At 46.8% G+C, this 12,832-nt stretch overlaps 1 long non-coding RNA gene across 2 annotated transcripts; it reads right to left on the reverse strand.

Moving 5' to 3' along the window:
* Positions 1-7,502: 7,502 nt before the first annotated feature.
* On the reverse strand, positions 7,503-11,913 carry LOC132213359 (uncharacterized). Of its 2 annotated transcripts, XR_009447969.1 has the most exons (4): positions 11,752-11,913; positions 10,956-11,609; positions 10,150-10,576; positions 7,503-10,050 (listed from the first exon to the last, which is right to left on the reverse strand). It is a non-coding gene; the product is annotated as an uncharacterized LOC132213359 (long non-coding RNA). The 2 variants fall into 2 exon arrangements; XR_009447968.1 differs by having other exon boundaries at positions 10,956-11,913.
* Between the last annotated feature and the right edge of the window lie 919 nt (positions 11,914-12,832).

A 12,832-nucleotide genomic window follows, 5' to 3' on the forward strand; every position in this document is an offset into this window, starting at 1 on the left:
TAGAAATCTCTCTTTTAGATTTGTTTTTACCAGAGAAGCTTTGGCATAAGAGTGTGACCGAATGCATGCCTGTGGTTCAAGGGCCAGCTCGCAGCCATCTAGTCTGTTGAGCTCTGGGGGTTAACTAGAGTATCAGGGTAATAGGGCAGGCTAGGGGTTGGCAGGCGTCTGCTCTCACTTCCTGTTTGAAGGGCTTGAAGAAGCCCGGGGGGCCTCACTGACTACCCCGCTGAGTTCCTTCCCATCCTGCAGAGGCCCAGGCCATGGGACAGTGCAGGGAGTTCTAAGCCTGGTGTTAGAACAGCCAGATTCAAGTTCCAGTTTCATTATTTTTCTAATTAGAAGACCCGGAGTAAATCTTTCTGGGACTCGATTTGCTCATCTGCATAATGGGTGTAACATTATACCCACAGGTTTGTAGTCCCGATGGGGGTTGGGCAGCCTCTGTGTGCTTCAAGCGTTGGGTCAACTCAGCCAGTCCACTCCAGCTGATAAGAGACAAGGTTTTGTTTGCTCAGAGATAAGAACAGGGCTGGGAATAGGAAAGGTGAGCCCAGCTCAGCTGTCAACTGGAGAGCTGCTTCTCTGTGGCGGTGACTCTCACTCACGTTGATCAGAGAACCAGCCCCACTGCCTCCGCTTGCTGTTGGGATTTTGCTTGGCTGCTTTATTCACCTGCTACTGGGCTTTTCTCGCCTTCTGCACTCAGTGGATCTGAGATCCATTTCACTTCATGGAGCAGAATTTCCCATTCTGTTGTTCTGTTGTTTATGAGGAGTGTGGGTTTTGTATCTGGTTTTGTTTTTACTGCTCAGAATCTCCCTGATATGCTTAGCCTTCCAGCCTTGCACATGGTTAGGTGGAGTGGCCAGTCATTGTAAGAAGAACAGTATGATAGTAACTTTCCTCTCCCCGGGTGTGATTCTGACTTGAAAAATAGAGAGAGAGAGAGAGACAGGGCAGACCCAGTCCCAATGGTGCTCAAACCATGTCCGAGCTCCGTGCACTTGGCAATGGTGAGTTTGGCAGGAGTCAGAAGGGGCTGTCAATGCAGATCTAGTGTTCAGCCCGTCCCTCTGCTGATGGGAGAGTTATGAGGGCATAGCTGCCCCTTCCCAAGGGCAGAGGCCTGGGGAAGGCTTTTCAGAGGGGTCTCTGCTCCCCTCTTGGCATGGTTGGCTTTGGGTGCTTTGGGGGGCAATGGAGGAAGGGATATGGCTGGACCCACTGTGGTGTCCCAGCCGCCCTTGCTTAACAAGAGGCAGAGTCTCCCCTGAGCCCCTGTGACTAGTGAGGTGACACGCTCCACGCCCATCTTGGAGGTGGAACTAGTGCCCATTCCTCAGGGGTAGATACAAAAATAATAAATAATAAATAAATAAGAGCAGATAAAGTCCTTGTGCTGCTCAAGACCTAGCAGAGAGATTGAAGAGCTCCCCGGCGCATTAGAGATGAACTAATCGTGACCAGAGAGCGGGCTGTGTAGAGAGTGTGGGTGGGTGGGTGTGAGGAGGGCAGCTCCCCTGGGCTCATTTTGCCCTTCTGAATCGACAGAGGGGAGTGGATTAACAATCCACTGTCTCCCTTCTTCCCTCTTTCCGAGGGGAAATCTATCTGTATAGCACTGCACTAGGTCCTGGGTAGGGACGAATGTGTGATAAGGGATCCCATAGTTCCTGTGGGAGTGTCAGTGCGGAGTCAGGGAGCACTCCTTAAGGGCCAAGCATCCTGCCTGAGGGGCAGGACCTGGACTTCCAGTTTCAGTGTTGGAGCAAAGGGGCCTTGTCGGAGCAAGGGCGTCATGCCAGACCACCCACAGAGGACCTGCTCCTGCTCCTGCTCTATTGCTTTGCTCCTGCCTGAGAGCCCAAATCATTCAGATAGCTTCCACGTGGGCATCTTCCCTTTGTGATCCCGACCCCAACCTCACCCCTGACACAAAGCTTTGGTACTGGGCCCCTTTCTCACCTGGGCCTGCCTACTGGTTTTGGTTCTGGCAAATTGCGTCAGCTCAGACAGAGAATAGAGGACTTCAGATTAATCGAGAAGAGAAGACCTAGACTCAAACTGATTTAAAAAAATACAGTATGCTCATTGCCAAGAGAAGAGGGTACTGTATGGTCTCAGAGGACTTGATTTTGGTCCCCAGGGGTAGTCAGGGTTTGCATAACTGGAAAAAAGCAGAGAGTGCGCCCCTGGCAGGAGGCGAGGCTTCAGCAAGGGCTCAGAGCTGGGAACGTGCCTGCAGAGTCCAGGGAGCAAGGGTAGACGGGCTTCCTAAAAACATTTACCACACGCCTCCTCTGTACAGAGCACGGAGAAGCTACAGAGAAAGAGTGACCGGAGGTCTGTGTCCCAGGGATTCTGTGGGCTCTGACTCCGACATTCCCCCGTCAGAAGGGAAAGGCCTGGGGAAGTCCAAGGAATGAGGCTGGCATAAGAGCCGAGGGCGCAGGCCAGGGCCAGCCCTCCCGGCAGAGACCCGGATGGCTGAAGATGTGTGCGCAGGACATGATGTTAGTAAATCTGCAGATTATGTTTAAAGCAAACATTTACAAAGAGGATTGACACGAGGAATGTGCAGGGAGAGGGAGCAGTTCTGCGCTGCAGAGCTTCTGAATTGCAGTCGAATTAACCCGCAAAAGCGGAGAGAAGCCAGGGGCCAAACACTGGGTTTTATAGCAACCCCTCCTCGGGCTGATGCTCCTGGCATTTGTGATGTTGCTGTTGTTTTGGTGGCCGTGGCAGCAGTCTTCCAGGCCCAGGAGACCTTTCTAGGTTATTCGATTCTTTGGCTTTTATGAACTTGTCACAAGAAATTGCTTTAATTTCCTCTCCCCAAATACAGAGGAATGCCTGTGGTTCCTGAAAGAGGTAACAGTCTGAGTTGCTTTAGTGCAGTGGTTCTCAACCTTCTGGCCCTTTAAATACAGTTCCTCATATTGTGACCCAACCATAAAAATATTTTCGTTGCTACTTCATAACTGTAATGTTGCTACTGTTATGAATCGTAATGTAAATACCTGATATGCAGGATGGTCTTAGGCGACCCCTGTGAAAGGGTCGTTCGACCACCAAAGGGGTCGCGACCCACAGGTTGAGAACCGCTGCTTTAGGGGGAAAAATTGCTAATGAGATCGATGTTTTTGCATTGGCTCTCCTGCGTGTGTCTTGAACAAAGCTAAATTCTAATGTTTTCTCTAAAAGCACTTAATTTGGATTTGGATTTATAAAAGCTGGCATATCATCCCTTAAGGTACAATTGAAAAGTAGCAAGACAGCCCTGGCCGGGTGGCTCAGTTGGCTGGAACATAGTCCTGTATATCAAAAGGTTTCGGATTCAATTCCTGATCATGGTACCTACCTAGGTTGCAAGTTCAATCCCCAATCAGGGTGTGTATGGGAGGCAACTGATCAATGTTTCTCTGTCTCATTGATGTTTCTCTCCCCACCCCACCCCTTTTCTGTCTCTCTAAAAATCAATAAAAAGGTGTGTTCCCAAGCACTGCAGGCGGGACACAAGAACCAAGACCTGAGGGACAGGCAGATGCCTGGTGTGGACATGGTCCCCTGTGGGACCGGGTGGGCCACTGTTAGCTGAGTCCATATGGCCGTAGGCAGGAAGGTGTGCTGCAGGGTTTGCTCATTCCTTTGAGAACCAGACTCAACCAAGAGAGGGGAGGTTGACACAGATGGTGTTGGACCATGTGCTGTGGAGGAACAGCTGGGCTTCTGCAGGTCACCCTCCTGGTTGCCAAAACCATAGGGATTGATATTGTAGGACTAGCCTTTGCTTTTTAATGGGAATTTCCACCAGCATAAACAATTTGTTGGAACAGTTTGAGTCCAGAAAGAGTAGAGACCATGATGCCTGTGGTTTATTTTCGGGTGGTGCCTCTGACTCACTCAGAGAATCGGTGATCTTTTGTACCTCAGTTTCTCCTACCCACGAGAACAGGATGAAACTTGCCTGCTGCCAATCACAGGCTGTGGGAAACTCACTAAACTTCAGTAAAGAATGTTGACATAACTCTTCATGCCTCTGACGGACCGCAGGATTTTGGCCTGGTGAACATTTCCTATGGGGGAGCTGCAGGATAGTTTGAACAATTTTTCTTTACAAGTGAAGCCCATTTCATTGTTTGTGCCAATATCTTTTTTTTCCTACTTCCCTTTTAATCACTCCCACTTAGTGATGGGCATTAGTATTAGTTACTAATAAATGATAACTTCTTAGTAATGATAGCTACTATTTATTAAGCAAATCCTATTGACAATCACTGTGCTAAATATTATATTATCTTGAATTCTAAAGACAGATATGAAAGCTGGGTATTATTAGTCACCCCTTATACTGTGGAAACTTAGGTTTAGAGAACTTAGTGGAAAAGATATAGGCAACTCAGCCAATAAGTGATAGAGCCAGGGTTGTAACCCTTCCCACTCCACCCCACCAGCTCCTGGCCACTCTTCTCAGATTTCTGAGCATAAATGAGTGGATTGTGCCCACTGAAGGCAGCTCCTAATGTTGTAGGAATGGCAGCGGTGGGGTCAGGCCAAGCCTGGGTTCAGCAACCTCAGTACTTGGGTTCTGGCTAGGAAAGAATTCAGAGTCCAGACCCAAACTGTAAGAGAACATTTATTGGGTAAATCACAGAGGTAGAAAAAGTAATTCCTAGAAGAAGCGGGCTTAGGAAACAACTTATAGAGGTACAGGAAGGGCCCTTGGAGCTTGGGAGTGAGGGAGCTAATGGTAAGGTGCCGTGGGGAGGGGGAAGGGGAAGGGGAAGGCAGGTGTGCTCCCAGGTGGGAGAGTGCACTGGTCCTCCATCCTATGGGTTTTAAGGGTAGAGATTTTAGGGGAGGACCCAGGGAAAGATCTTAATACAGTGGGGCCTTGACTTACAAGTGTCCGGACTAACGAGTTTTTTGAGATACCAGCCATCTCTCCGCTGATTTTTTGCATTGAGTTGATAGAGTAATTTGAGTTAACGAGCTCCTTAATGAGCTCGGTCTCGGAACGAATTAAACTCGTAAGTCAAGGCCCCACTGTAGAATATTCAGCAGCTTTCCAGGTGTGTCCTTTCAGAGTTGTGGCCGCCATTGATTGATTGGCCGGCACCAGGCCAGGGGGTCATTCAGTGCAGCTGGTCCTGATGACAGCTGTGGCTGGCTTTGTTGCTTATCTGGGCCTGGAGCTGAAATACAACTGAGGCCTAGATGTTATCTCCAGGGAGGAAAGGTCAGGGGTCCAAACCTCATGACCAGCGATACGGTAGGGGAGGAAACGTCACCCGGGTGCGAGGTCCCATCGCTAGGCACCTTTGGCTTTCCACCCTGGGGACCTCCTGTACCTGGCCCATCGTCGTTGCCCTCTCATGCCTGTCTAACTGCCCACAACACTAGCAGAAAGGGGCCTGCCGAGTGCTTGGTGATGGGCACAGCACTGACAGTGCCAACACTCAACCCAAGGTGTGTGCTTGGGCTGGTTGTGGTGGGCACAACACATCTCCCTTTTCTTGGCCTTTGGCTGAAATGCATTCTGAGACTGAACCCACCCTTTTTTGTACAGAGGCCTGGCTCCCACCTATGTGGAGGATGACAAACTCAGAAAAGGAAAGAATTTGTCTTGGGCAGACTTACCACACACCCAGGTCCCTCTTCCTTCTTGCACAGGGGGAATGCAGCAAGGCCCCTACATCCCATCTGACCACTCGTTCAGGGGGGCGGGGGTAAAGGCAGATGGTTTCCTGGGCCCTGGAGATTGGGCCTCCGTCCCACTGCTTCCAGAAGGCCCAGTTTTCTGACAACATGGCTTATCTGGAAGCTGTTAACTCTGCCCTAGTTCACTTTATTGCACGCGTGCTTATCCTTCTAGCATGCTTTTGGACAATGGGTGTGGTGGGTGAGGAGTTGAAACTTGTCTTAATTACGCACTGATGCTGGCTTTAGGAGTGTTACTTGCCTAATGTTAGCAGCTTGCAAAACAGTTTCCATGGCTCCCAGCACAGCCAGGCCTGCACGGTCGTACATCTGCTCCTGAAAAGGTTTTGCCATTTGGAAATGCAAGCAGTTGGCTCTAGCAAATGCTGCCCCAACACAATCGTTCTAGTGTTTGATGTCCTCTAAATGTCATTGTCTAGTGATCAGCATCGATTTGGGTAGCTCTTTCAGAGGCTGGACTGTCAGCACCCCTTTGGGAGGGTCATCACCTTTGACACCAGAGAGTAGCTGCTGGTGTTATTGACGCATTGCCAGGACCAGAATGCCCTAGGGCAGAGCATTAGCTCTTCAGAGTTTTTGTAGACAACATTCGAAATGCTAGTAAAAATTCTGTATTATGTAATCGTCATCAATATTGTATATGTAAGACTTTTTTTTTCCTTTTTCCCATTTGTGGAAATCACCATCTTGATACTTTGTTGTATAGATAAGGTTGCACAATAAGGTAGACATTTAGGGCCAGATCTTATATATGTTCACATTCTATTTCCCCCACCTTTCCAGCCTTCTCAGGAATGACGTACTCCAAATAGCATATTTTTTCCTAGGATCTAATTTACCTCTTGACAGAAAAGTCAGACTTTAAACTTTTGTAGTATGGTCTTGGTATCTTAAATTGGCAGATTAAATATATAATTTCTATTTTAATGACTTGGGGCCATCAATACCAGAATTGTACAATCTTGCTGCAACACAACGATACTCTCTCAAGGTGGCGGAGATATATGGGGGTGGTCTTTTGTCTCCCCAACAGTCATACTGCTGTGTCATTTATTTCCCTGGGCCTGTGGCCCTCTCCGCCTTCATTTCTCCTGCTGCCTTCTAATCCGCAGGCTCCTTTCTCACAGCAGGAGGAACGGCTTGGAGATAGCTCTTTTCTGGAGAAGGGCAGCACATAGGTTTTGTGACAGCAGCCGGTTGCTCAGAGTTCTCTTCGCTAATCCCAGGATTCACAGCTCGGCTGCGGACAGTGGAGGGAGCAGGAAGAGGGAGCCCCCAGAGTGCTACCCATGTTGACATTGAGCAGAGCTGCCCCTTGGGAAGATGCATTTCACCTCTAGGCGGAACTTACGGGATGTAGATTCATCACATGCATGATGAGGCTAGTCTTTATTTCCTGGCCTGCCTTTGACAGAAGCCACGGCTCCGATTTACTGTTTTACCAAGTAGCTGATGGAGGAGCAACCTAAGCTTTCCCCTTGTCTCCAGAGGAAATGCGATGTGCTTTGCCTTGTGTACTTTCAGTTATTTCCCCAGACTTGATTTGTACAGAAAGCAAAGATCAGGCAGAGAATAATAAACTATGACCCTCGCCCTCAGAGAGAATCACGTTGTGATAGGTGGTTAGGGAAACTGACTATACACACATCACACAGGGGAGTCAACAGAGTTGGGGCGTTGGTCAAGGAGAGAAAGTGTTGACTGTGAGCTGACTGTGGGGTTGGCCAACCTTAAGGGCCCGAATGGGAAGAGCAGTGTTGTGGCTTCTCGGAAATCCATTAGAGCAGCGGTTCTCAACCTGTGGGTCGCGAACAATGAAAATACATCCTGCATATCAGATATTTACATTACGATTCATAACAGTAGCAAAATTACAGTTATGAAGTAGCAACGAAAATAATTTTATAGTTGGGGTCACCACAACATGAGGAACTGTATTAAAGGATCACAGCATTAGGAAGGTTGAGAACCACTGCCTTAGAGTGATTGATGGTGTTTGTTTCTCTTTGGGGCCTAAATGTTCTCAATTATGGGGATGAGGAGACGATGATTGAAACTTCCTCTTTCATTCTAACCAGATGAGACCTTTCGTTTCCCAGACCATTTTCTTACTTGTTTGTACTGAAACCTCTACCCTGACAGTGCAGAGGTAAATGCGAATGGCTCCATGGAATTAAACTTGGCATGGTTCAGGGAAACCAGCTGTTGGAGGGGAGGTGGGTGGTGGAGCCTCGACCACCGCTCAGGACACGGTTTCTCCACAGAGCTGGCCTCACCGTGGGTGGTGCGGAATCACTGAAGACCAGTGGTGGTAGGGATTATGCAGACAACTGAGTACAGCTTCCCTCCTCTCCCCAGTGGACCTAAGGCCCAGAGAAGATAAGTTCTTGCTCAAACCCAGAGTTGCAGAACCAGGGAAAGAGCCCAAGTCTTCCAGCTGCTGGATCAGGGTGTCATCTCTTTCTCAGTGTTGCTTCAGAATGTAATATCCTCCAGCCCTAACTGGTTTGGCTCCGTGGATAGAGCGTCATCCTACGGACTGAAGGGTCCTGGGTTCGGTTCCAATCAAGGGCACATATTGGTTGTGGCTTGATCCCTGGCCATGGTCAGGGCGCGTGCCGGAGGCAACCAATTGACGTGTCTTTCTCACATCAATGCTTCTTTCTGTCTCTCCCCCTCCTTTCCACTCTCTCTAAAAATCAGTAGAAAAATATCCTTGGGTAAGGATTAACATAATAAATAAATAAATAAATAAATAAATAAATAAATAAATAAATAAATTATAAGAATAAAATAAAAATAAAGAATACAATATCCTCCAACTGGAGTGGACTAAAGCATTTTACTCTAGGAGCCCCCCAATAAAACATAAAATGAAGCCATGCATTTAGCTCTGGTCAATAATACTTCAATGTGGATGGTTATAATTTTCTTATATCGACCAGGCCAATAGGGTAGGATTTAAGACGGACTTGCTCCCATCCCTACTACTGGTAAAAAACCTTTCGCCTTCTTTCCCCATTCTGATCTGCCCTAAAGCACATGCCCAGGTTGGCCCGGGCAGACCTTTGTAAAGGGTTAGCTTAGAAGAAGACCATGTTGACTTCCCTGTTTGGGCCATGTCAGGGTTTCCTACACAAGGCAAATCTCTGGGTCTTTGCTTGTTCTTCTAGTTGCCATTTCTGTAGTGGATGTGAAACTCAAGATGTTTCAGAAGAAACCTCATAATCCCTCATCTCCTCTCACCACTTGGGTGATCCAGAGTGGAGGAAGAAAAGCTATGAAACATTCCTCCTGCCAGCCAGTGGGGTCATTGATGGCTACCATGAGAAATGTCTTCAGAAAAACTGATCCTAAGACATTGCATTTTTGGGTTAAAAACTCCATTCTAGAGCTTTAGAAATGGCATGCTTTACCTGGTAATTTAAAACTTTTGATGTTCCATTGTTCTCCTATTTGGGGATGCACATTTGAGAAGCACTGGACTGTAGCACTAAGTCCTCTCTGAAGCTTGCCAACAGAGGGGCCTCATGTTATGGCTCCAAGCCACCTGTCCAGCCTCCTGGTGCTCCTGGCACACACTGTGCACTCTGGTTACACTGAAGAGGTTCTTGCCTGGTTGGTGTGGCTCAGTGGTTGAGCATTGACCTATGAACCAGGAGCTTGAGGTTCGATTCCCAGTCAGGGCACATGCCCGGGATGTGGGCTCGATCCTCAGTAGGGTGTGTGCAAGAGGCAGCCGATCAGTGATTCTGATCATGGATGTTTCTAGCTCTCTCCCTTCCTCTCTGAAATCAATAACAATATATTTAAAAAACAAAAACTGCAGAGGCTCCTCCTTTCCATGCCTTCCTGCCTTTACTCATATGGCCCCTCTGCCTGGAATGCCCCTTCCTTACCCCATATCTGTCTGCCAATTCTTTTTCTTTAATTAAAAATTTTTAACATTATAGTTGATATACAATATTATATTAGTTTCAGGTGTACAACATAGTGATTCAACATATACATACCTTACAAAGTGATCACCATAATAAGTCTAGTAACGCGATTCTTTAAATAAAAGCTTTGCCTGCCTTAAATGTTGGAATGTATATATCTGATGAGGGATGTTTTCCAGCTTTAGAAGAAAGATGGCTATCTCCGGTGATTCACAGGCTCAGTAACAGCTCTAGTAGAACCCCAGCAGCACTGGAGGGTGTCTCCAGGTGATCATTTGTAAACATCCTCTAATCAGCATGTGGGTTAACTAATATTTGCACGTTGTTTTCTTCTGGGTGCCTCCAAAGGCCAGTGTTGTGACAGAACAGATGATTCAGTCGAGACCTGATGGGAAAACAGGATATAAAATCCAATACACCACTGACATGGGCGATGAACAATAATGACAACCTATACTTAAATGGCAGGAGGCTTGATAATTACCTGTTACAATATCTAGTCTCCCAGCCTGAATGTATCATTAGGATGTGAAACTCATTCTAAAAATTTAAGCACTGGAAAGCACTGGTAGGCTCATAAAAAGTATGTACCGCAAGTACATGATGTTCTGAGCAATGTATTCACTTCTGCCTGGCTCCATGTGCCTCAATGACCACCTGCATTAAAAAGCAAAAATCAAAACTGCAAACAAATTTTAACCAAGAGTCTAAAATTTTCAGCTAGTTTCTGTAAGGCATCGATCAAAATAGTTTCTGCCAATGTGGTCTAAACTGTCTTTGAGGTATCACTCATTATGTCTTAGGCCATTTACAGTGCGGGAACCTTGTACAGTAGAAATGGATGGTAGTGACTGACGTAGCATGCTTCCTTTGCAGGGCTGTTACGAAGATTAATTGGATTGTAGGTCTCCCTGTAAATGGGAAAGTTTAGTGTAAATATTAGTTATTATTATTTGCTCATCCATTTCCTGCTGCCTATTCCAAAGCCAGAGGCCTTACAGCGTCATTTAACAAACCGAAAAATCATTCTTCTTAAAGTTATAAATACTTAGTCCTGTATTGTGACCATAGGCGCCTGGGGCTTGGTTGAAAATGGGCACTAGCTTTTAGTAAGATGTTGTGATTAGAATGTGGAAGGAATTGGAAAGAGCAAATTGGTTCAAAGCTCTGATTTTTCCCAGTGTGGTCTTCAGACTGTTCTCTTGGTTCTCAGACCTGTGGGCTCTTTGAATTGGAGGAGACCACAGAGGTGAGCTAGTCTTACCTTTTACACTTTCGAGAAATACATACCACAGCACCCTGACAGATATCATCTAGATCTTGCTTGGACACCTTCAGGGTTGGGTGGGCTTATCATCTCAACAGCTCATTCCATTGTTAGCTATTTGCAGTCGTTGAAACATTCTTTCAACTTTTGAGCCAAAAATATGCTTCCACTTTACTTCCAACTACTGGTTTTCATTCTCAGCTCTGATGGAACATACAGAAGGCCGCTCTTCGCAATATGGCAAGGCTTCCTGGAGAAATAACACACAGCTCAAGCTCTCACCAGGTCCTGTCTTCTCTGAACTGGTCTTAGTTGATGTGGTTTCCAGAACTGTCTCACAATTTCTGGTTCCCTCTCCAATATGAGGAGCATGAGTGTTTAGAATGTGACTGTTGGAAATAAAACACCGGCAGGGAGCACCTAGGTCTTCCATGGTCTTATAACAAAGCGAACATTCGTCTGATGGTGCCCCTGTCACCCTTACTGCATCACACGCTACAAGAGTTCAAAAAGGAACCGCCAAGGTTCCGAGTCTCCAGGGAGCCAGCGGGGACATTGGGCCACGGGGGGCAGCCTGATACTGTATGTTGTGCAGCGTGAATTCACTTGGTTTAGTTCCTACTGATCATGTCCTTATCCAAAGCGGTGGAATTCTTCCCAGTCATTCTGTAGGAGTGCTTTAAGCAGCAAGCAGTGCAGTGCGTGCAGCACACAGGCTGGCAGATCGAAGTTCAAACTTGGCTCTGCCACATCAGCAATTTGCTCACCATCTCTCAGCGTCTGTGTTCTCGTGTGTGAAACGAGGATGCTTATGCCTACCTGACAAAGTTGATGTGAGGGCTACACGCAGTGATGTTTCCAAAGCAGAGCCTGGCTCGCGGGGGCTTTGGGATGCACTCTGATGTCCTCAGCGTGTGGACCTTTGGTTGGGGTTTTCGCCTTCCGCCCTCGAAGCAGGCCGCGTAGACATGTTTGCCACATTCTGGGGTGGCGATAAGAGCTCTGAGGAATCTAAAGCAAGGTGTGGCAAATTCTTTTCTACAGAGCCAGATGTAATTATGTTTACGTCGAAATAGCCACGTGATCCTGGTGACTACCTCCCTGAACATAGCAACCTTGGAGCATGTGACTTAGAATCTCGGCAAATGAGGCTAAACCCAATCGGTGGATTGAGTGAGAGACTAGCAGGCAGCAGGGAAATGTTTTACATTTTCCAGTAGGAGAATATCAAGGACAGAAATGCGGAAAACACCAAGATGACCAACAGCGGACACCCTCGTATAGGGGTCAGGAGTTTCAGTTTTGTGGGTCACATGGTTTCTGTCGCAACTACTGAACTTGCTATTGTAGTGTGAAGGCAGCAGCCATAGACAACACATACATAGATGAGTGTGGTTGTGTTACAATAAAGCTTTGTTTATAAAACAACAAACAGGCAGAGGGCTGGATTTGACCCATAGGCCAGAGTTTGACAACCCTTGGTCTTAAGTCTTATTTTGTTTCATTTCTTATTTTGTTTCATTTCTCTCTCTCTCTCTCTCTTCCCCTCCTTCTCTCCCTTTCTTTCCTCTTTCTCTTCCTCCCTCTTCCTTCCTTCCTTCCTTTTTTTGTGGTAAGAACACTTAACATGAAATCTAGCCTCTTAACAAAATTTGAAGTGTTGTGAAGTATTGTTAACTATTGTCACAATGTTGTACAGCAGGTTTCTAGAACTTATTCATCTTGCATAACTAAGATTTTATTCTTACTGAATAGCAACTGCCTGTTTCCCCTCCTCCCAGCCTCTGACAACCACCATTCCACTCTCCCCTTCTATGAGTTTGAATATTTAAAATTCCTCATGTGAGTGGACTCAGGCAATGTCTGTCCTTCTGTGACTGGTTTATTTCACTCAGCATAA

This window comes from Myotis daubentonii, chromosome 12 (genome assembly GCF_963259705.1).
Source record: "Myotis daubentonii chromosome 12, mMyoDau2.1, whole genome shotgun sequence".
Lineage (NCBI taxonomy): Eukaryota > Metazoa > Chordata > Mammalia > Chiroptera > Vespertilionidae > Myotis > Myotis daubentonii.